Consider the following 24,569-nt stretch of genomic DNA (forward strand, 5'->3'; position numbering starts at 1 on the left):
CTTTCCAGTTTGGCATTTTCTTATTATTATTATTATTATTATTATTATTATTATTTTTATTATTATTATTATTATTATTGTTGTTGTTTGTTGTTGTTGTTGTTGTTGTTGTTGTTGTTGTTGTCGTTGTTGTTGTAATCATACAGATATAACATACGTATACAGATAGTTGTTGCCATCATTTTGTTTAGAAATCCTCGATTCTATATATATATATACATGTTATAATCTATAATATATACTATATATGAACATCATGAAATATATGACACGTGATTCTATGTATAAATAAAGGTAATGCCCTGGCATACCTTTATATATATATATATATATATATATATATATAATATATACTATATCTGCTTGTCTTCAGAGATTTTTACAAAATGCTTCTTTAATTAGAAGGCGCGTTGTAAACTATTCGAAAAGGTCATGAAGGTTGAATTTAGAATATTTTATAGATACAGATTTTGTAATGAGCTGAACATGAAAGAAAGGTGTTTGCACCATAGAACGTTCATAGTTGCAGATTTTTTTTATTAATCATTAATGAGTTTGACTTTGTAATTATTAATCGAAATTGCAGAGCGCACATTCGCTTATTAGTCAGCTTCTAAAAGGGAAGGATTTTGAAATAACTGATCCACCGTAGAACAACCATAAATACTAATTGAAGTTGCACATTCTTTCATTGTAAATACCTGTTCCGAGAGTGACCTTGAAAATTAGATCGGCCTCTTGCGGTCAGTGACATTTTAGAGACAGTAAATCGAATGATGCACTGGTAGACATTATACGTGAGTGTCGTATAAGCATCCTGTGTACATTTTGTATTAGTCTGTATACGATGCATGTAAGATCAGTACAACAGTAAGCTGTATCTAGTGTGTCTATGCTATGTGTATGTACAATGCAGGTGTAGAACTTTATTTACTCATCCTACACGCCTGTATTTCGGTATACGTATATGTAAGCAAGATGAACCATCGGACCTTTATGCACATTCTTACATAATTATAAACATATATGTATGTACTATGTATGCATATATGCATACTTACATTTATATACATATTTGTACAATATTTTATATATATATATATATATATATATCTATATATATATATATATATATATATATATATATATATATATCATCACATCATCATCATCACATCATCATCATCATCATCATCATCATCTTCCTAGCTTAAATCCATTTTTAAATGAGGTCACCATTGCGAATGAGTCGTCTCCATCGATTTCTGTCCTGTGCCTCGTTCTCATTTTATATACCTTTCGATACAGTATCTTCTTGCAATTTAGTACATTTTTATCCATATATACTTATTAATTAATTTATTTTCTCTATTTTGATAAGTTGATCTCTTCTTTCTACATTCAACCCTTTAATTCCTCTTACCTCTTACTAATGAGCACCATATTCTTTGGCAGCTTGAACTTCGGGTCAATAATAATAATAATAATATTATTATTATTATTATTATTATTATTATTATTATTATTATTATTATTATATGTTTTGTTTTTTCAAAATGATTGCTGCATCAGCACTATTATCTTGTAGAGAGTCTTCTCTATCTGATGACGGCTTTCTTGTTGTTGCTTATACTGGCGAGCAACGCACCAAAGGGCATGGTAAAATTCGGTTGAGTCATTTGGTTTATTATTGCTTGCACAATTCTTGCTTATACAATTCTCTCTCTCTCTCTCCAACGCGACGTTTCTTCCTGATCTGCAGGACATTATTAAGCGATAACTTCAATAGGGACTGAATTCGAGTGGTTGTTGTTGTTTTTGATTAAGCTGACCTTGTGTCAGCACGGGCTCTTGCTCACAGAGCAGCCCGTAATAATTTGAGTGGCGAGTCCTTCTTCTTAAATCGTGCTGTTGCGGGCTCGCGAGTACGGTAAAGAGAACCTCTACGGCAGGTCGAGTTTTCATGGTTCCTGGGAACGTGACTCATACGGCGAGCGTTTACGAGTCTTGCAGACCTTCTCAGGCGGGGGTATCATGGGAGCCTCTTGATTGGCTTCTACCTGAGTGACGTCAGCCCTGGTATTATCCTGATAATGTGCTTCACGTCCGGTGTTTGTTTCATGCGCTCTGGTACTTTCGTTGGGGGGGAGGGGCGTGGTCCTCCTCACACGTCGGTATCAGGAACGCTTCTTGAGTGGTATTAAGGGGAGGCTTTTGCTCGAGTATAAGCAGCGTTTCTAGGAGGCGCAGACGTCGCGGGTCAGGGGCTCTCCCGATGATTTTGACATTCCTGATGATGTCGTCTCTCGTGATGTCTTGCTGGTGTGCTGCAAGGAACCAATGAAAACTCGACCTGCCGGAGAGGTTCTCTATACCGTACTCGAGAGCCCGCAACGGCACGATTTAAGAAGGGACTCGCCACTCGAATTCAGTCCCCACCCTTAGCAGTCCATCGCTTGATAATGTCCTGCGGATCAGGAAGAAACGTCGCGTTGGAGAGAGAGAGAGAGAGAGAGAGAGAGAGAGAGAATTGTATAAGCAATAATAAACCAAATGACTCAACCGAATTTCACCATGCCCTTTGGTGCGTTGCTCGCCAGTATAAGCAACAACGAGAAAGCCGTCATCAGGAAAATAGAGAAGACTCTCTACAAGATTAATAGTGCTGAAGCAGCAATCATTTTTAACAAAACATGTCTACGAGAGGGTCTCCTTCCGAAATAATAATAATAATAATAATAATAATAATAATAATAATAATAATAATAATAATAATAATAATAATAATAAGTATTATTGTGGTTTATGAAAATAGCTTCGTATCTTTATAAAATGGTCTTTTATGCTTGTGAAATCCTTCATATTTTTCTAAGATATCTATAGTTGTTATACGTATTTGATAGATGTGTGAGATGTTCCCGTCATTTCGTAAAAACATCTTCAGTTTACTGAGTAATCCTGCTGCTTTATGGAACAGTAACCATCTCACAGCAATATAGATTAGTTTATTGTTTTTCTAGTTTTGTCATTTTTAGAAGTAAAATATCTTTAAAAAAAATTTTAACTTATTGGAAAACAATATTACCGCTTATGGAATACTGCCTAGTTTCTATAAACATTCTGTGATCTATTGCAATTGTTCGGCAGCGCCATTGTGAATTTACTTGTATTCTGATATTTTTTAAAGTTATTTCGTTTTCATTGGTATAGGATGTATATCAAACTACATAAAGTACGCTGATTCAGTCAGTGCGAAGCTTTTGTATCGGATTCGCCTGCACGCGCGGAGACTACTGAAGTATATCTTAGTTTTACCAGACCACTGAGCTGATGAACAGCTCTCCTAGGGCTGGCCCGAAGGATTAGATATTTTTTACGTGGCTAGGAACCAATTGGTCACCTAGCAACGGGACCTACAGCTTATTGTGGGATCCGAACCACACTATATCGAGAAATGAATTTCTATCACCAGAGATAAATTCCTCTGATTCCGTGTTGGCCGAGCCAGGATTCGAACTTCGGACCACCGGATTGGCAGCCGAGTGCGAAAACCACTCGTGCAGCAAGGAACTGCGGAGACTACTGGAATAGATCGGGTGAATAATAGCAGAATCTTTCACACCTGTTCTCTGAAATAAGTGGGGAAGTAATGTCGGTTCTTCTTGAAAAATGTGCTGTCAGATTGTCATCATCCGCTGTAATAGCACAGTCATTACCCCGTCCGTTATAACGTAATGACACGATGTCTTTTGGACGGCTGCCATTCCTGTATATCTCTGGAGTTTTCCAGGAGTTTTAATTAAACCGAAGACATATTTCAACTTGACCTGGAAGGCGATTTTTCGATCTTTATTTGCATTTCTTTCTCCTTTCGTGACCCGAAGTTGGAATTTTTCGGTCTTTTTTTTTAGTTTTTTTTTTTTTTCCGTCCTTCTTGAGCATCTGTATTTCAAAGCCCCGTTTAATCTTTGGCTAAATCTTTGTTGTATAATTAACAATTTTATAAAATGTACCGTTTAATCTATGCTGTGTAATTAGCAATGTTGTAAAATTTATATACCGTTTAATCTTTGCTGCATAATTAACAGTTTTGTCAAATGTACCGTTTAGTCTTTGCTATGTATTTAACAATTTTGTCAAATGTACCGTTTAATCTATGCTGTGTAATTAACAATTTTGTCAAATGTACCGTTTAATCTTTGCTGTATAATTAACAGTTTTGTAGAATGTACCGTTTAATCTTTGCTATGTATTTAACAATTCCGTAAAATATACCGTTTAATCTATGCCGTGTAATTAACAGTTTTGTGAAATTTATTGTTTCACAATAAATAAGAAAATTGTTTAGACAAGTTGAGAATACAAGAAAAGTATTCAAAAAAAAAAAGAAGAAAATTTAATAAAGAAACACACACACACAACACTCACACAAGTCCAATACCTTGGAAAACGGAAAGAAAACGGTGATTAAAATATAAACATTTGGCTTGATCATTTCTTCACAGAATTTGAAAATAGAGAACAGAAGTGAGACTCCGTATTGATATGCAATGATGTCACATTTGGAAATTCAGCTCCCAACCGAGTAATGTTTATTAACATTGGCAATACTGTAGTCTGTATTTTTTTATAGCATTCGGTTCTCTGTGACATCACCATGCCTGTCAGCTCTTGCAACAATTTCGGGCTTTTTCTATTTTATTTTCTCGATTGAAGTTCCTTTTTGGAATGCTGACACACAAAGACTCTCTCTCTCTCTCTCTCTCTCTCTCTCTCTCTCTCTCTCTCTCAGATAGTTAAAATACGTACTCTTGCTTCAGTTCTACTACTACTACCACTGCTAACAATAATGATAATAGTAAAATTATTATTATTATTATTATTATATTATTATTATTTTATTATTATTATTATTATTATTATTATTATTAGAGAAACAAATCCAAAGTTATGCAGTTATGTATATGAACATATATTGAAAGATAAATCTGTACAGAAAGCTTTCGGCAATTTGTTCGATTTATTATTATTATTATTATTATTATTATTATTATTATTATTATTATTATTATTATTATTGACAATCAAAGCCACGTAGTGTTAAAATATATTATTGTACAATGGTAAAAAAATACAAGGAGAGACTTTCGGATACTGCTCCGTATCCCTCTTCAGTCCTACTGACGGTCAAACATGGAGGGAGCGTTACAACAGTGAAAAAAAAAAAAAAAAAAAAAAAATATATATATATAACAACTGGTTCAAGGCGGATGGATCTAAGTGTTGGTCAGGTAATCCCGTTCGGTTGTTTCTGTTGCGAGACGGCTGGAACGGCGAAGTGGTCGTTCAGGTGATTCCAGCTGAGCAGACACTCCATCGGTGCCATGACTTGAAGCTGTAGTAACCTCAGTCATCTGGGATAAAAGAGAGGTGGAGCAACAACAGGGGTCTCACAATCACCGGACATATGAGTCCTAAAATCGTTGACAAAGTGGTCATTATTAAAGAATTGGTAAAACTATCTTCATCAGTGAAGGTTTTGTTCCCTTCAAAAAGCACACCCCTTTCTAATAGCAGCTCCTTCCACTAGGCGACGACCAACATCCCCACTCTTAAAAAATGACAGAGGCACCATTCCAATTGATGTTGTGTCCTGGAACGAATGAATGTGAAACAAGGGCATTATTCATTGCATGGAGTTCATAGGCCCTACGATGTTCAGAAAGTCTTACATCCAAACCCCGCCCACTTTCTCCAAAGTATTTTTGAGGGCAATTGGCACAGGGAATTTGATAAACACCGGGTGTTTTCCTAATATCATTGTTGTTATTGTTGCACACTAACCGATTTCTGATAGTATTTTTTAAAATTGAAAGCAATTTGAATTTCTTTTTTGCTTACTATTTGCAAGATAGCAGGTATTTTCCAGTTTCGGATTGTAAGCTATGGATAAATACTTCTTATTTTTGACCACATTAGGATTACCTGCTGCACTCATACCGTAATATATTCGTTTTGCTTTAGAGACAGCTCTTTCTATAATGTGAGTGGGATATTTCAGACCCTTAAAACATTGAAGATAATAAGCTTGCATTTTGGATGTTTTTGGGTTATTAGAGATAACGTAAGTAACAGGTTTAAATTTTCGGTGTTTCGTAAAAGTACTAATGCTGAGGGGTACATTCATTTTCTATTCCTTTCATTCGTTGAGGGTAAAGCGAATATTATTGTCAACTTTTGTCTTGGAGCCCTTCGTATTTGTGATATCGAACTTTTAGAACTTGAGCTTCAGCATATCTTCAATGTTTTTAAGGGTCTGAAACTATCCCACTCACATTATAGAAAGAGCTGTCTCTAAAGCAAAACGAATATATTACGGTATGAGTGCAGCAGGTAATCCTAATGTGGTCAAAAATAAGAAGTATTTATCCATAGCTTACAATCCGAAACTGGAAAATACCTGCTATCTTGCAAATAGTAAGCAAAAAGAAATTCAAATTGCTTTCAATTTTAAAAATACTATCAGAAATCGGTTAGTGTGCAACAATAACAACAATGATATTAGGAAAACACCCGGTGTTTATCAAATTCCCTGTGCCAATTGCCCTCAAAAATACTTTGGAGAAAGTGGGCGGGGTTTGGATGTAAGACTTTCTGAACATCGTAGGGCCTATGAACTCCATGCAATGAATAATGCCCTTGTTTCACATTCATTCGTTCCAGGACACAACATCAATTGGAATGGTGCCTCTGTCATTTTTAAGAGTGGGGATGTTGGTGTTCGTCGCCTAGTGGAAGGAGCTGCTATTAGAAAGGGGTGTGCTTTTGAAGGGAACAAAACCTTCACTGATGAAGATAGTTTTACCAATTCTTTAATAATTGACCACTTTGTCAACGATTTTAGGACTCATATGTCCGGTGATTGTGAGACCCCTGTTGTTGCTCCCACCTCTCTTTTATCCCAGATGACTGAGGTTACTACAGCTTCAAGTCATGGCAGGGCCGATGGAGTGTCTGCTCAGCTGGAATCACCTGAACGACCACTTCGCCGTTTTCCAGCCGTCTCGCCAACAGAAACAAACCGAACGGGGATTACCTGACCAACACTTAGATCCATCCGCCTTGAACAGTTGTTATATATATATATTTTTTTTTTTTTTTTTTTGTTTTTTTTTTTTTTTTTTTTTTTTTTTTTTTTTTTTTTTTTTTTTCACTGTTGTAACGCTCCTCCATTGTTTTGACCGTCAGTAGGACTGAAGAGGGATACGGAGCAGTATCCGAAAGTCTCTCCTTGTATTTTTTTTACCATTGTACAATAATATATTTTAACACTACTGTGGCTTTTGATTGTCAATATTATAGCCTCGTTACGGAGGTTCCTTAGTTCATTATTATTATTATATACCAGAAGTATCTCTTTTCCCTTGGGACTGCCTGAACAATTCTAGTACACAGTCCTATAGTAGATTCACATCAACTGTGCATTTGATGTCTAAACCAGTCCCTTATGACGCTCCTGATTGGGTGTTGATAAACCAATCACAGGGCTGGAAACTCTCAGTCTCTCGAGAGAGTTCTTACATTGGTGGGATTTATGTTCCACCTCTGAGGTATACTTCTTTCAGGAGAGATGGAAGATACATCCTACCTACGTGAACTCTCTCGGGAGACTGAGAGATTCCAGCCATGTCATTGGCTTATCAACAGCCAATCAGGAGCGTCCTAAGGGGACTGGCCTAGGCATCAAATGCACGGCTGATGTGAATCTACTATAGTACACGAAGGTAACCGGAGATCGCGAGAAAAAGCCCGTGACTCTGAAAGACCCGGACAGACAACACAGACACGCAACAACCGTGTTTTTAAAAGTGGAAGCCCTAATTCGTCCCCCCCTCTGAAAGCGCCGTCGTTAGTCGCGCCGCACAGTTTAAACGACAAGCATTTAGGAGTTATGGCCTGTTGCAGTTGCACGCAATCAAGCACGAAGCCAGAGAGGAGAAAAGAACGAGGCATGTAAAAGCCTAAGGCACTAAGCTAATTGGACGACGGGCAATGCTCGAATTCGCAACTCAAGAGCAGATCAAGAGGGACAGAGTGCATCGCAGGGGGAAGGTTTAACTTAAGGTTTACTTTATATTTTTTAAAAAATTAATATTAGGTATTGATTTAAAAGTTATTATTCTCTGCAATCAATTACTGAAACGGAACATTTATGTGAAGATTTATATTTCGAATATATATTTGTACATAATATATATATTTATATATGTATATATATACATTTATATATATGCATGTATGTATGTATGGATATATGTATGTATGCATGTATCTGTATATATGTATGTATGTACAGATATATTTACAGATATATATATATGCATAAGTATATATGCATTATATATATACATTATGTCTATATACATATACACACATATATATATATACGTATATATATATATGTATATGTATATGTATATATATATATATATATATATATATATATATATATATATATATTTATAATATATATATTGTATATATATATATATATATATATATATATATATATATCTATATTTATCCCGTTCCAAACTTTCGTGATTCAGTTAAACATACATACATATATATATATATGTATATATATATATATATATATATATATATATATATATATTATATGTGTGTGTGTGTGTGTATATATATATACAATATACTTTTTTATAAAATATACAATACTTTTTATAAAAAGAGTAAGATAAAACAGTTCTATTATATTCCACCAAAACGAACATTAATATATGAGGAAATACGAGTAGCAAAAACTTTCACAGAATTTTATATTTCGTAATAAAAATCATTCTTATTACTTCTCATGATGAAAATAATATTGACGTCGACTGTTTTATTCTTATAAAATATGACAAAAAAATCGTCCGTAAAATAATAATTACTATACGAGTACAGCTAGGAAGAAGCCTCAATTAGTAACGTTCACTAAACAATTGGAAATGAGCTGAAGCGTCAATTACCAGGGTCACAAGACGAGGAAATTCTAAACATTTTTCTTCCACAATTCACAATATGAATATACGAAATAGCTCTTGAAAATCATCGATTTGACATCGTTTATAAAGGTATGTTCAGAGCATAGCCTGATATATATATATATATATACTATATATATATATATATATATATAGTATATATATATATATATATTATATATATATATATATATATATATATATATATATATATATATGGCGATTCATAACCAGGCTATACTCTGAACATCCTTTATAAACTGATGTCAAATCGATGATTTCAAGAGCTATTTCGTATATTTTTATTGTGAATGTGAAAAAAATGTTTAGATTTCCTCGTCCGTGACCCTGGTAATTGACGCTTCAGCTCATTTCCAATTGTTTAGTGAACGTTACTAATTGAGGCTTCTTCCTAGCTGTACTCGTATAGTAATTATTATTTTACGGACGATTTTTTTGTCATATAAGAATAAAACAGTCGACGTCAATATTATTTTCATCATGAGAAGTAATAAGAATGATTTTTATTACGAGATATAAAATTCTGTGAAAGTTTTTGCTACGCGTATTTCCTCATATATTAATGTTCGTTTTGGTGGAATATAATAGAACTGTTTTTATCTTACTCTTTCTATAAAAAGTTTTGTATATTAAACAACTTTCTGCAACAACTTGTGTGTCATAACAATATTTTTAAGTTTAGCCTAAGCACACGTGAGATCATTTTTACAAATACCCCTTTTTATTATTATTCTAATAATTCGGAGTACAGTATTATTTAAACGCCTTTCATTACTCAGCATTTAAAGCTGCTATGATTTATTGAACTCATTGTTACCACGAAAATAAGAACTTCTAATTTCCAGAAGATTAAGGACTTTTTATTGCCGCTAAATTAAAAACACCCTATACCTCAAGATTAACGAGTTATTGGTACTACAAATGATAGGAGCTTCCACCAACGAGAAATTGAAAAACTTTTTATCTCCACAAGATTTAAAACACGGTTTTCCCAAAAGATTGCGAGATGAATGTTGCCACAAAAGCAAGAACTCCAAATCACAACTGGATCAAAGGCTCCTTCCTACTACAGGCTGAGTAACATCGTGGTACAAGAATGCTATGAATGTTGTTTGCCACAGAGATTCAAATTCACAAGAACAAGAGCTCCCTAACAGATATGAGAGATTTTAGATCACGCCATTATCTCGAAACTAAGAATTTGGCAACAGTTCTATGAAGTTATGAATTTCCGTTATCATTTTGCTCTCAAAATGAAAAATTTCATTCTGCCACAACAATAACTCATTTCTTTGGCTATAGCACTACGCAATTTGGAATTCCTTTTTTCATATTGCTCCAAGAATCAAAACTTCAGTTTATCATATACTTCGACAGCAGGAATTAATTTGTTCATTTTGTTTTCAAAATAGGAACTTAATTTTACCACAACGATGAGAACATATTGTTCTCAGATGTTGAGAGGTCCACATTACGACATGATTGAGAACTTCTCTTTGCTGCAAGAATAACATTAGGATTTTTTTTTTATTTGCAAAATACAAACTTCAGTTTACCACAACACTGGAAACCCACTATACTCAGACTTTGAGAAATTCCTTATTACGACATGATTGAGAACTTATCTTTGCTACAAGAATAAAATTAGGATTTCGTTTAATTATTTTATTCTCAAAATGCAAACTTCAGTTTACCACAACAATGAGAACGCACGTTGCTCAGATTGCAAAGCTCTTTATTGCAACATGAAGAAAATCTCTTTGCTGCACGAATGACGTCTTCTTAAGCCATAAGAGCAATTACAAAAATTCACGAAGGCTTGATAATGAGGTTGATCGCGAGCTTTAAACATTGAGTAAAATCAAGGGAGACGAGCCTTGAAGAAAAGGAATAAAAAAAATTCATATATCTATAAGAATCTAATAGGTTTCCGATGAGATCGTTCACGGTTACAAAAAAAGTCTTAGATGAAAAATCAGCGGATGAGAGAGGAAGATTGGGTGTTGGCGAGATCGCCATTACGTGATTGCTGTTCCTGGATGCGGTTATTTCTGTTATTGGATGCTGCTATTACTGTCAGTGGATGCTGTTATTGTTGTTGCTCGGTGTTGTTATTGTTGTCCCTTCTTTTCTTTTTTTCTTTCTTTAAATTTAGGTACGCTCTCTCTCTCTCTCTCTCTCTCTCTCTCTCTCTCTCTCTCTCTCTCTCATATCATCATCATCTGATTTTTGTTCGAATTCAGATTCTCTTTTTCTGTCTCTCACACCGCTTGAGCTTTGCTTAAATTGGCTCTCTCTCTCTCTCTCTCTCTCTCTCTCTCTCTCTCTCTCTCTGGTCGCATTTAGCATATTTTAAGCCACATATTTATATGGTTGTCGTGAGTTGTTCATTCTACAGACGTCTTAATTATATACACACACACACACACACACACATATATATATATATATATATATATATATATATATATATATATATATATATATACACATACATACATACATACATACATACATAAATACATCTTTATCATATACATAAGCACCTGGATAACAAGAACCCTTCGACAGTCCTCATTCTGTTACACCCTTATTAACAGCTACGATGGATATCAGCGCATAAATATTCATACATTGTACATACCCCATAAATTATTGAGTACCTGTACCTCCTTAAAGGTGAGAGAACATGTCGGTTTGCGCTTTGATTAATTCGAATGAAGGTGAAGGGAAATCCTTCGGGATCTGACTTGACTTTAGAAAGTCTCCTTAGGGGGTAGTGATATATATATATAAAATTATAATTTATCCGTTTTTCTGATAACTTATCTCCTCTCCGCTGTGCTCCCCATTCCATTCTGTTAATTTTTCGAATGAATACCATAATATTCTTTGGAAGATTGAATTTCGAGCCAGTGGCCTCTTTGGTGATCGGCTTGTTCCGTATGGATAGGGTTCATCTGAATAATAATTATAATAATTGGCTACGTCTTGATTATTATTATTATTATTATTATTATTATTATTATTATTATTATTATTATTATTATTATTATTATTATTATTATTATTATTATATTATTATTATCATTTATCATTATAAAAATGTCATTAGGAAAATTGCTCAATTATCATTATTTATTAGCAGAGCCCTCTTGTCAAAAATTATTATTATTATTATTATTATTATTATTATTATTATTATTATTATTATTATTATTATTATTATTATATTAGAAGATCACTTCTATCGAAAATGAAGCCAATGAATTCAGGGGCAAGACAGTAAGTCTCTACTCCAGATGGTACGTACTGTCCCGGAAATCCACTGAGTTATCTTCATCCTGCTTGAGAGAGAGAGAGAGAGAGAGAGAGAGAGAGAGAGAGAGAGAGAGAGAGAGGCTCTTCAGTTCCAAAGTCCCTCCATAAAAGGGAACCGTCATTCTTCGTATGTAAGATTTTATCAATGTTGCACCGAGGGATACCCGCTTTTATACATATCGAAATCCATTTTTTGATTGCCAGATTTGTAATGAGGATTTATTCAAATTTTGCCAAGTAGTAGCAATTTCAATTTGAAAATCGCCTTGCCGTCTCTTGTTTCCCCTGAATCTTTTGAAACCGGACATTCTCATTACCCTTTGATTTAAAAAGTAGGTTTGTCGTTGATTGGAATACTCGGTTAACCTCTCTCTCTCTCTCTCTCTCTCTCTCTCTCTCTCTCTCTCTCTCTCTAGATTTTAAAATGTTTAATTTTATGGTCAGTTTTTAACTTGTAATTAAGTTCATGCGTTAATTACTCTCTCTCTCTCTCTCTCTCTCTCTCTCTCTCTCTCTCTCTCTCTCTCTCTCTCTCTCTTCTAAATTTTAAAATGTTTAATTTTACGGTCAGACTTTAACTTGTAATTAAGTTCATGCGTTAATTACTCTCTCTCTCTCTCTCTCTCTCTCTCTCTCTCTCTCTCTCTCTCTCACACACACACACACACACACAAACACATGCTACGCATACGCGTCACAGAAGATCTCATCGATGAGGGCCTAATCGAATTTCATTTTATGAACTACACGATTACTGCAGGGAAGAATATCCGCTGTCTTTATCCGTCTGCGTCGTATCCCATTGGCTCTGAATAATGGCCCGAAATTCATCAGACCTAATGCTTTTGTTTACGTTGATAAGCCGCGGTATTATGGAACGGGACGCGCTGTTGCCACGATTTTACATGTATTTTTATCTTTTATTTCGTAATTTAGGCGTGATTCCTTTAACTCGTTGTTCCTTAAGTGATTGGAAATTATTTCTACACATTCATTCGTGTTTTATATATATATATATATACATATATATATGTATATATATATATATATATATATATATATATTATATATATGTATATGAATATTATATATATATATATATATATATATATATATATATATATATATAATATAGTGTATATCCATTAAGCTACAAATGTCCTTTAATATCCAGCATTTGCTTTACCTCGGAATCAATATATTTTCTTATATGTTAACCGAAGGATAATTTTTTTTAGTTGATAATAATTTATTATCAACTAAAAAAACATATATGAAAAATATATTAAATCCGAGGTAGAGCGAATTAGATATTAAAGGACATTGGTAGCTTCATGCACATATATGAATCACGGTGATGTGATATATATATATATATATATATATATATATATATATATATATATATATATATATATATATTATCGGAAAGGAGTGCTTTTAACATACTGTTAGTTATAAATGGAAAATCAGACGTTGCCCGAGGAATTGCTACATTGGAAACGTTCTCTCATCGAGAACGGCACAAAAAAGCAATCAATTTTTGAGAGAAGGATATTAATGAAAAGGAAAGACAGTGGAATTGATGACAAACTGCTATGGGAAAGGGAAAAGACGGGCGTGGCTATAACTGTCTCTTTGAGAAAGCCTTCTTTATTTTCGGCATCATTTTTTTTCACCAATTTTATATTGTTAGAATAGCATCTTCGATATTATCTAGTACGTCATTTCGGTACTATTATCAGACAGTTGTAGGCTTATTGTATATCGTGTGTAAAATAATTTAGCAATGGTTATTATTATTTTTTTTTCACAGTCATCCTATTCGGCGGTGTGGTTTTATTGTATGCGGTTCTGGGTTGCATCCTGCCTCCTTAGGAGTCCATCACTTTTCTTACTATGTGCGCTGTTTCCAGGAGGACACTCTTTAGCATGAGTCCTGGAACTACTTCAGCATCTAGTTTTTCCAGATTCCTTTTTAGGGATCCTTGGATCCTGCATAGTTTCCGTATTATTATTATTATTATTATTATTATTATTATTATTATTATTATTATTATTATTATTATTATTATTAAAAAAAATACTCAGTATCAAGCATCTTTAAATGGAGAAAAAAAATAAAAAAAAAATCCACAGTTATGTATGGGTACAAATATATTAAAAAATATATGCCTGTATTATTATTATTATTATTATTATTATTATTATTATTATTATTATTATTATTATTATTATTATTATTATTATTATTATTATTATTATTATTATTAATGCTTTCATGCCTGTGTGCCCTTTTCATTGTCAGTTTCATTCTCTATTACAAAAAATTAAAGCAAATTTACAGGAAGACGAGCATGAAAGGTAACATATTGTAAAATCAGTAAGGCAGTTTGTAACGCGTATGAATTTATGGGAGCAAAAAGTTTCTCTGTTATGGGTCAAAGGTTTGCGTAGAGGTTAAAGGTCGCTGAGCTCGACGGATCATTGTTTTCCAATTAACTGGAAATGAAAAAGATATATCGGCTTTTGCGTATTTTTAATGCCTTTATTATGTGCTCTGTTTTTGTATATTTATTTTACTTTGATAACTTTTTATTGCTTTAGAGATTTTAATGTTTTTTCCTTCGTACAAAGTATTGTTTTTCATTCGTACAAAATATTTACGAGCTTCGTATGAAAGCGATACCTTTTGTTTGTAATTAGCATGGGATTTGTTTGTACTTGTAATTTTATTCGAAGTTTTTTTTTTCGTGTGTTAGCTATTTGTATTTTCTGATACTCGTGATATTTGTTAAATCATCAGAATATGTTAAGGTGAGCTTCCCAATTTCAAAATATGTTATCTATGTGCAAATATATATTGAGTGAAAGTTTAATTCTCTCTCTCTCTCTCTCTCTCTCTCTCTCTCTCTCTCTCTCTCTCTCTCTCTCTCTCTCTCTCTCTCTCTCTCTTCTTTTAATAAAGTCCTAGAGCCGAGATATTACCTTGGTGCTGAGGACTGGCAGTAGAATATTCGGAGTAATAACAAGAGGCTCTCTGGCCTGTGTACGAAAGATATGTTGGGTTTTAAGTTCCATTTACTTTCAAGGTTTTCTTTCGTTGAATATTTCTCCTGTTTCTGTCAAAATTTCTCTGGTAAGCTGCCGTTCCATTTAGGTTTAGATCTTTCACTGGCATTATATTGTTGTCTTGATTTCACGGGTAAAATGTATGTCCATTAGCTGTTAATTTCTTCGCTGGCTAGTGCCTTGGCATTACCACATCTCGGGTTTCCTTTGCAAGTAGCAGGTGGAAATGAGTACTTCCCGAAAAGAATGAGGGCTTGGGAAGTGGCACATAAAACACTAAAACTTGAGAGAGAGAGAGAGAGAGAGGAGAGAGAGAGAGAGAGAGAGACTTACCTAAGACTACTAATGACCTTGAAGAGAGTGAATGTATAACATGGTATCTCACAAAGAGAGAGAGAGAGAGAGAGAGAGAGAGAGAGAGAGAGAGAGAGAGAGAGAGAGAGAGAGAATGAATGAAACTATTATAAAAAGGCTAATGGACTTCCCTTCATAGATGATGACTAAATTGCCTTTCAGACAAAGGCAGGTTAAACAATAAGACACCGAAGAAGCATTTGGTTCTTGTGGCGTTCTAGAGTCAGAGTGAAGAGTCCTGTTTTTAGTGTGTTCTTTTAAGGCTTGCAAAACATTAGAAGCTAATCTAGGATATTTTTAGATTTTTTCACTCAAGGCTTCTGCCATCTATCAGAATTTGATGGTAACTTATGGATTGAATTTGTATGTAAGCTATATGTAAACTTGATGTTCATACAAAATGCGTAAAAAAAACTAGGTCTGTCTGTCTGTCTTGTAGCAGAGTTCATTTGGTAGTGTTTTTCAGCCTTGAAAGTGATATCAATTAATGTTCGTATAATATTCCCGTTGTAAACATCTTTTATCTGAAATCTTTGTAGGTAATGGCGCCCACATCCTACCAAGTGGAGTTTCTTCATGAAACTTTAAAATATTTTTTTGATATTTGTTTTCTATATTTTATCGTCACAAATTCAGCCATTTAGCTATTATATTAGTTACCTAAATTTAAACCAGTTCCAACTGGCTAAGATCCTTAATGACTGTTGGGTCATTAAAATCTTTTACTTTTTTTTTTTTTCAAATCAAATATCACCATCCTTTAAGTTGATTCGGGTGAAGAAAAAATTGCTTGTTGTCACATATGATTAGGGTTTGCAGAACAAGATGATTTTAGTTGATTAAGATTATTGAAGTGACTGATGAAAAAGGAATTTTTAAAGAGAAGTAACTAGAGGTGAACGTAAATTCAAAGAATTTGAAGTCACATGGAAGTCAGAAACCGTTGTAAATGGCGAAAGAATGAACTTTATTAAAGCAATGAAAATGCCTTGAGGTCTGATCAAGCTGCAGACTAGAAGAGTGCCTATGGAATTGCAAGTTGGAATCTGTGCCAAGATTGTTAAGGAAACTCTTGTTTTTAAAAATGAAATATATTAATCGATTGAAAAATTAAAGGAGAGGAAACATGTAAGATGAAAATATGTCAGCGTGGTTATTATTATTATTATTATTATTATTATTATTATTATTATTATTATTATTATTATTATTATTATTATTATTTGTTTTGTTAAAGATGATGGCAGCATCAGTGGAATTGATTTTATATATGGTCTTTTCAATTCTTCTTATTATTCTCATTCTCATCAGGGCTGATATTTGCTAATAGACTGGCCGATGTTCATATCTTGGTTAAAGAAATGTTTTCTAAAATACTAATTTATTGTTATGATAACAAAAGTGGTTAACAAATCTTAGTAATGGAATTCCAACGGTTGGAAACGTTGGAATTCCATTACTAAGATTTGTTAACCACTTTTGTTATCATAACAATAAATTAGTATTTTTAGAAAACATTTCTTTAACCAAGATATGAACATCGGCCAGCTATTAGCAAATATCAGCCCTGATGAGAAGAGAATAATAAGAAGAATTGAAAAGACCATATATAAAATCAATTCCACTGATGCTGCCATCATCTTTAACAAAACATGTTTGAGAGAGGGTCTCCTACCTTCATATATATTATTATTATTATTATTGACAAGGAACCCCACAAAATCACTGTGTAACGTCTTTACTTTCTAAGTATTTACATTTAATTTTACTCCCACACTCGAGTCTTCTCAGGCCCTATCTGTGGCCCATTTTCAAGATATGTGTAGGATGTCAGCCTGGGTCAAGGCCCAGCAGTCTTCTGGAACTTCTTCTCGTTGAGCTGTCATTTATATGATGGCTCAACGAGAAGAAGTTCCAGAAGAATGCTGGGCCTTGACCAAGGCTGACATCCTACACATCTCTTGAAAATGGGCCACAGATAGGGCCTGAAAGTACTCGAGTGTGGAGTAAAATTAAATGTAAATACTTTAGAAGTAAAACACGTTGGACACAGTGATTTTGTGGGTTTCTTTTTCAATCTTCAGAAGAAAACTGAAAGAAGTTTGTGTTTGATGATTATTATTATTATTATTATTATTATTATTATTATTATTATTATTATTATTATTATTATTATTATTATTCAGAAGATGAACCTTTTTCATATAGAACAAACTCACCAGACCATTGACCTAAAATTCAAGCTTCCAGAGAATATGATGTTCGTTGAGGTAAAGGAAAACAGAGAAAGAAGAAATCTCACTTATTAAAAAGAAAAAAAATTATTTATTTAATTATAGGGTCGAGAAATCTCAAGATGGAAAACAAATTTTGAAGCGATTGGGTCGTGGGAAGAGAATAGGGAGGGTAAAGTGATATGAATTAATACAGTTCCGATGTACTAAGTGAGCTTTATTTATCCAGGGAATGTCAAAGGTCAGGGGTTAGTTATGTTGTAGGAGGTAGTAATCAAGCAAGTTGTCCCCCGAGGGTTCTGGTTCTGAGCTGGTCTCTCGTGTGATAGATAAGAATATTTATGCTACTGTGAATTATTTCTCTCCTCTCCTCTCTCTCTCTCTTCTCTCTCTTCTCTCTCTCTCTCTCTCTCTCTCTCTCTCTCTCTTTATATATATATATATAATAAATTATACATATACATATCCATATACATATACATATTCTAAGTACATACTTCTTATACGCACAAATATAGGTATGTGTTTGTGTGTGTGTGTCTGCGCCTGTGTGTATTATACTGAGACACGACACATAGTTTGGCAGTAAATTTTCTCCTCAAGTTTTCCGAAGTTCATATGATGGCTGTATTGTTTAGTCAAGACAGTAAATCTCCAGATCTCTTGTAAGAAGTCTAGACAAACTTACCCCTCTCCGGTCGCCTTTTGCAGTACCGTGAAAGAGAACTGGATGCCAATCTCAGCACACACAAAACACACACACACACATATTATATATATATATATATATATATATATATATATATATATATATATATATATATATTAATATTGAATATTTATGTTTCTTCACTGTTCATAATTATGTAAAAGCATAACGACACACGAATCATTGCGCGCAAACGAACACTATATATATATATTATATATATATATATATATATATATATAATATATATATATATATATATATATAATATATATATTGAAATGAACTGAGAATATTACTCAGCGTAAACAAATAAACGACGATCAGACCCAAACGATGGAGGAACGAACGAAGAGGCAGTAGAAATAAACAAAACGTTGAAGGGAGCAATGTTTGAATAAAACGATTATAGAAAGATCAAAATTGTGAATAAATAAATAAAAAACGTACACTGTCCCCTCTCAATGACCTCGAAATAGACTGATGCCCACGAAAGAGACAATGATCCCAAAACCGTAAAAAATTATTTGAGTTACACCACCCGTTGATACAATTCCCCAGACCAGGCAAATGCTTTGCTTGTTTTTTTCATTGAAGAGGTTTTTCTCATAACTACTTTCTGTGGTGTTTGCAGGTTTGCTTTTTTCAAGTCATTACTTAATAAGTAACTTGTGAAGATGTCTTTCATAATTTTTTTTTTTTTACTGTTTGTGTCTTTTTAATTATCCTCTTTATTTCATTGTGTCTTTTTTTATTATCCTCTTTACTTCATTTCTTCATTTCTTGTTGTGTGAAATTCTTATCGGTTATGTTCCAATACTAATGGTGTAGTAATTTTTGGTGGTAAAGTTATTGTGACTACGTCGTGAATATAAGACGAAAGTACTTATCATCTCAGTTAATTCAGTTTTTGTTCGTGCTTGTAGTGTTCATACTTTATATATATATATATATATATATATATAATATATATAGTTCTATTTATATATATATATATATATATATCTATCTATATATATATATATATATATATATATATATATATATATATATAGTATATATATATTATATATATATATATATATATAGTATATATATATATATATATATATATATATCTATATATATATAATAGTATATCGATATAGATATAGATGATAATATATATATATATATATATATATATATATATATATAATATCTATATATATATTATATATAATAAGATCTGTATGTATAGAGGTACGTATTATATAGATATATTTATATAGATATAGTATTATATAGAGATATATATATTACTATATAGTATATAATATATAGATGTATATATATGTATAGATATATAGATATAAGATATATATATTATATATATATAATATATGTATAGGTATATTATATATATGTTTTATTAATACAGATAACATTATATATATATATATATATTATATTATATATATATAGATACATACAGAATATATATATAGAGATATATATATATATATAGATACATATCTATATAACATATACGGTATGTCATTATGTGTGTGTAGTTAAACACTTATGGTAACTGCAAACACTACCATTATATGTGCACTACCATTTGACATACTATGTTTCCATCTCGCAACAATAATTTTGATGCCTGATTTGGTGCGACACGGGCTTAATTCCCTTCCATGGCGTATGTTAATGACTCTTGACACTAATGAGTAGATGTCCATCATTTCCTCAGCTTAACGCGGCGCGCATAGTGTGAATTGCTCTGAGGTCTAGGAAAGTGCTTATATATTTTCCTTAATTCTTCTGTTAGTTTCTCTCGTTAAGTTTTGCTTAGTTACTCAGGTTTCTTTTTGAGTTTTTCATCTCTAGATGTTGGGGGTTCTTTAAAACGAAATTTATTCATAACTCTATTGGTACATTATCGCATAAATTGATTTGTACACGATCGCATCCAGCGCAATGCGACGCAAATGACCTCTCGTTTAAATCCGCCACTTATGTCTTTCTGATGCTTTCACTTCCACACATCTCCACTCGTCCTAAAGGCACACCCCAATCCCATTCTCAGAGTTCTCAACCAAATAGGTCCTTGTCTTCTAACTCATTTGGTGCCCAACGAGGCCAGCTGACGATATCACACATTTTTCCCTTTCATTATTAGAACGCCTACAAAAGGAACGTTCATCATTCTCATCACGGTATCATTTCTATCCAAATTGCCATCTGACCTTTAATATTTTCCTTGAAGCTTTATTTTCGGTGCGACACAATCTTGCACTTGTAGTTTCATTGTCATTCATGTCCGTAAAGTACCTCAGGTCGTAATTGATTACGAGTATATACAGTCTAATTTTGGTCTTTTAATTTCAGCTTATTTCATTCATGAATTTTATTCAGTCCCTGCAGTGTCTGATTGGCCTTTTGCAGTTTTTAGATTCCAGTTCAAGAGAGCTCTTATTGATTTTTGACGTTCTCAAAATTTTGAAAGATTCATTCTCATTCACTCTTTCGTCACCAGTGTAATTTCATCCTTATGTGCAAACTCTGTCCCCATTATTTGTCTATACTTATGATGAAGTTGATGAGGCAAGCTTTGAAAATCGTGTGATGTGTTGCTGATTAAGAGGGCATCATTTTCATGTTGTAAGTCTTAACGTTTTTATCGTTACTCCAGTATAAATCTCATGCTCTGTCTGCAAACACTTTTCCCATTATGAAATCCAAAGCTGATAAATTCTGGAACACCCCCTTAGTTACTACAAATTAACTTGACAAGCTTCATTAACTTTGCGTCTGCATCGTCTATGGATAACAGGACAGTGAAGTATCATTTATATATATATATATATATATATATATATATATATATATATATATATATATATATAGTATGTATTATTTTTTAAAGATTTGATGAGTATTTTGGGAGAATGCTAGAATCAGAGTAACGAGTAAACTGGACTTTGTTTCTGAATCCTTGAAAGTACGCAAGTACTGAAGAGAAATTGTACGTCATTCCCAGATAAAAAAAAGAAAGTTACTAGCCTAATATTATTCTTCTTGAATTGTAATATAATTTTATATAATTATTAATTTTTTTTCTTTTATTGTTAAGTGGCATCTCTTTTTTATGTATTTCCCTTTAGTTTGTTTTACAAACAGTCTTCCTAATAAACGCCATAATATGCTTTCTAGGGAAGCTTGAAACTTTCCAAGTCAGTGGCCTCTGTGTGGTCTTGTTCCATATGAATTGGTTTCATGTACTAAACAATAATAATAATAATATAATAATAATAATATTTTTCATGTCTTGAATGAAGCATTATCTTCTAAAACCATGTGACAGGAATAATAGACAGGTACAACGCCGATAAAATACCAAACTTAATAGAGAAACATGATGAAATAACCAAATTCACATAAAAAAAACATGACGCCGCGAAAGACCACCGTCTCCAACAAAAAATAAGAATTATTACAGCGTTGATGATGATCTCACCATCCCTAGAGCTAACTGAGATCATAATTTCGTCTTAAGACACCTGATCCTTCTTAGGAGCAAACCAAATCCTCTCTCTCTCTCTCTCTCTCTCTCTCTCTCTCTCTCTCTCTCATTTTTTCTCATCTGATGCTGATGGGGGTGCGTTCATAATGATGTCCTTGGCTTTTATCACGGGGAGGAGCACTCGCAGAGGACCAAGAGAGGAAAATTAGGTTTTGTGCTTTCTTTTTGCTTTTGAAATGTTTTGCTTTCTTTTTGCTTTTGAAATGTTTTGCTTTCTTTTTGCTTTTGAAATGTTTTGCTTTCTTTTTGCTTTTGAAATGTTTTGCTTTCTTTTTGCTTTTGAAATGTTGTGCTTTCTTTTTGCTTTTGGAATGTTTTCGTCCCGAAGGCGGCTGCCTCTTTCGATGGCAGTAGCAGTAGTGATACTAGCTATAGAAGTGTTGCCAATAATACTTGGTATTCGTATTAGTAAAATAAGATAAGTCAATATTATCATCATTATAAGTAATGATGGTTAGTGGTAGTGTTAATAACAGCAATGAAGAAATAAGTATCATTATAAGCAATGATGGTTAGTGGTAGTGTTAATAACTGCAATGAAAAAATAAGTATTATCATCATTATAAGCAATGTTGGTTAGTGGTAGTGTTAATAACAACAATAAAGAAATAAATATTATCATCATTATACGGAATGATGATAAGTAGAAGTGATAATAACAGCAATGAAGAAATAAATATTATCATCATTATAAGCAATGATGGTTAGTGGTAGTGTTCATAACAGAAATGAAGAAATAAGTATTATCGTCATTATAAGAAATGTTGGTTAGTGGTAGCGTTATAATAACAACAATGAAGACCCGTAGAGGAAAATCGGTAAAATTAATTAACAAGGTTTGCATATAAGATTTTGCCTTCCAGGCCAGACAATTTGCAGTACCAAGGATTTGGGCCTTTCCACATTCCTGTTTTCACCCGAGGCGTCTTACTCCCAAAGGAAGATGTTATCTTTTTCCTTGAATAAGACTGGAGCTCTTGAACCCAGGCTCGGCTCACTAAACAACACTGTAGACTTGGGCCCAGTAACAGGATTACAATATAACGAAAAATTAATATACAAATAATCATGTGATTATGTATCTATATATATATATTATATTTATATATATATATGTGTGTGTGTGTGTGTGTGTGTGTGTGTGTGTGTGTGTGTGTGTGTGTGTGTGTATGTGACAGTTCTCTACGCTTCTAATTGGTCACTTTAAGAGAAAATGTAGGTAAACAAAATCGGAGCGGGTTTAAAAAAAGAAAAAAAAAAACGTAAATTTTATGATTTTGGCTCATGTAGTAAATCTTATGTTAATGAGTCCTGAATAACTCTTCTGTCGTTTACATATTCCTGATTTAGGAGTACTTCTGGAAATGATAATAATAGTACGGTGAAACGAAAGAACCGTCCAGTAATAGTCCGAATACTAATCCAAACCGATCGCTGCCTTGTATCAGTTTTCTTCTTCTTCTTCTTCTTCTTCTTCTTCTTCTTCTTCTTCTTCTTCTTCTTCATTGGATGAAATTGCGTCGTCGTCCCCAACTGTGGTTGAAGTTCATTCGGCCAGATTGATTTTTGTTCCCTCTGAGGGAGTAAACGTCAGCATGATTGTAACGATATCTAATTCCGTAATGGAGAAAAGGTGCCTTCCTCCTTCGATGACGCAATCTTTCTTCTTTGTTGTCTTCGGAGACGGGAAGTTAGAGAGGCTGCCGCCAGGACTGGAGTTGGTCAAGGTTTTATCAAGTTCAGTGGCAAGTAAATTGTGGTTGAAAAAAAAAAATTTCTTTCTTTAAGTGGATTTCGTAAGTTGCCAGGATTAAGATTAGAATTTATTTCTTATACTCTAAGAGAAGTCGTTTTCGTAAGTTGTCAGGACTAGGCGTTCTAGCTAAAAGCTTGTTTTTTTTTTTCTCATCGCCATTGCAATTCTACTAACTTTTCTCACCATTTTCATGTCCTTTATATGATATTGCTATTTCTTGAGATACGAAGTGGGTTGCGTCACTTAATTACATGTGTTAATGGTTCGCAAAAAATTATAATTTTGCTTGTATAATCCGGATAAAATAATTATTGCGGTTATTCATATACGTAACAATGTAATATGAATAAAGCAACTCGAAATTAAAATTCTAGTTTATAACATTTTACTTTATACACTACAAAAGTAGTAGTAATCATTCGGTTTTATGGTGCGCGTATCCCCAGCAAAATTTTACTGAATGTTACAAATATTTTGTTGTCAGAAA

The 24,569-nt window shown here is 33.0% G+C and overlaps 1 protein-coding gene across 1 annotated transcript in view; it reads left to right on the forward strand.

Annotated features, from left to right (window-relative positions):
- The window catches only part of LOC135226609 (hornerin-like), a 519,588-nt gene that overhangs the window by 239,603 nt on the left and 255,416 nt on the right, over positions 1-24,569 (forward strand). The window lies entirely within an intron of this gene.

This window comes from Macrobrachium nipponense, chromosome 14, assembly GCF_015104395.2.
Source record: "Macrobrachium nipponense isolate FS-2020 chromosome 14, ASM1510439v2, whole genome shotgun sequence".
NCBI classification, from domain to species: Eukaryota; Metazoa; Arthropoda; class Malacostraca; order Decapoda; family Palaemonidae; genus Macrobrachium; species Macrobrachium nipponense.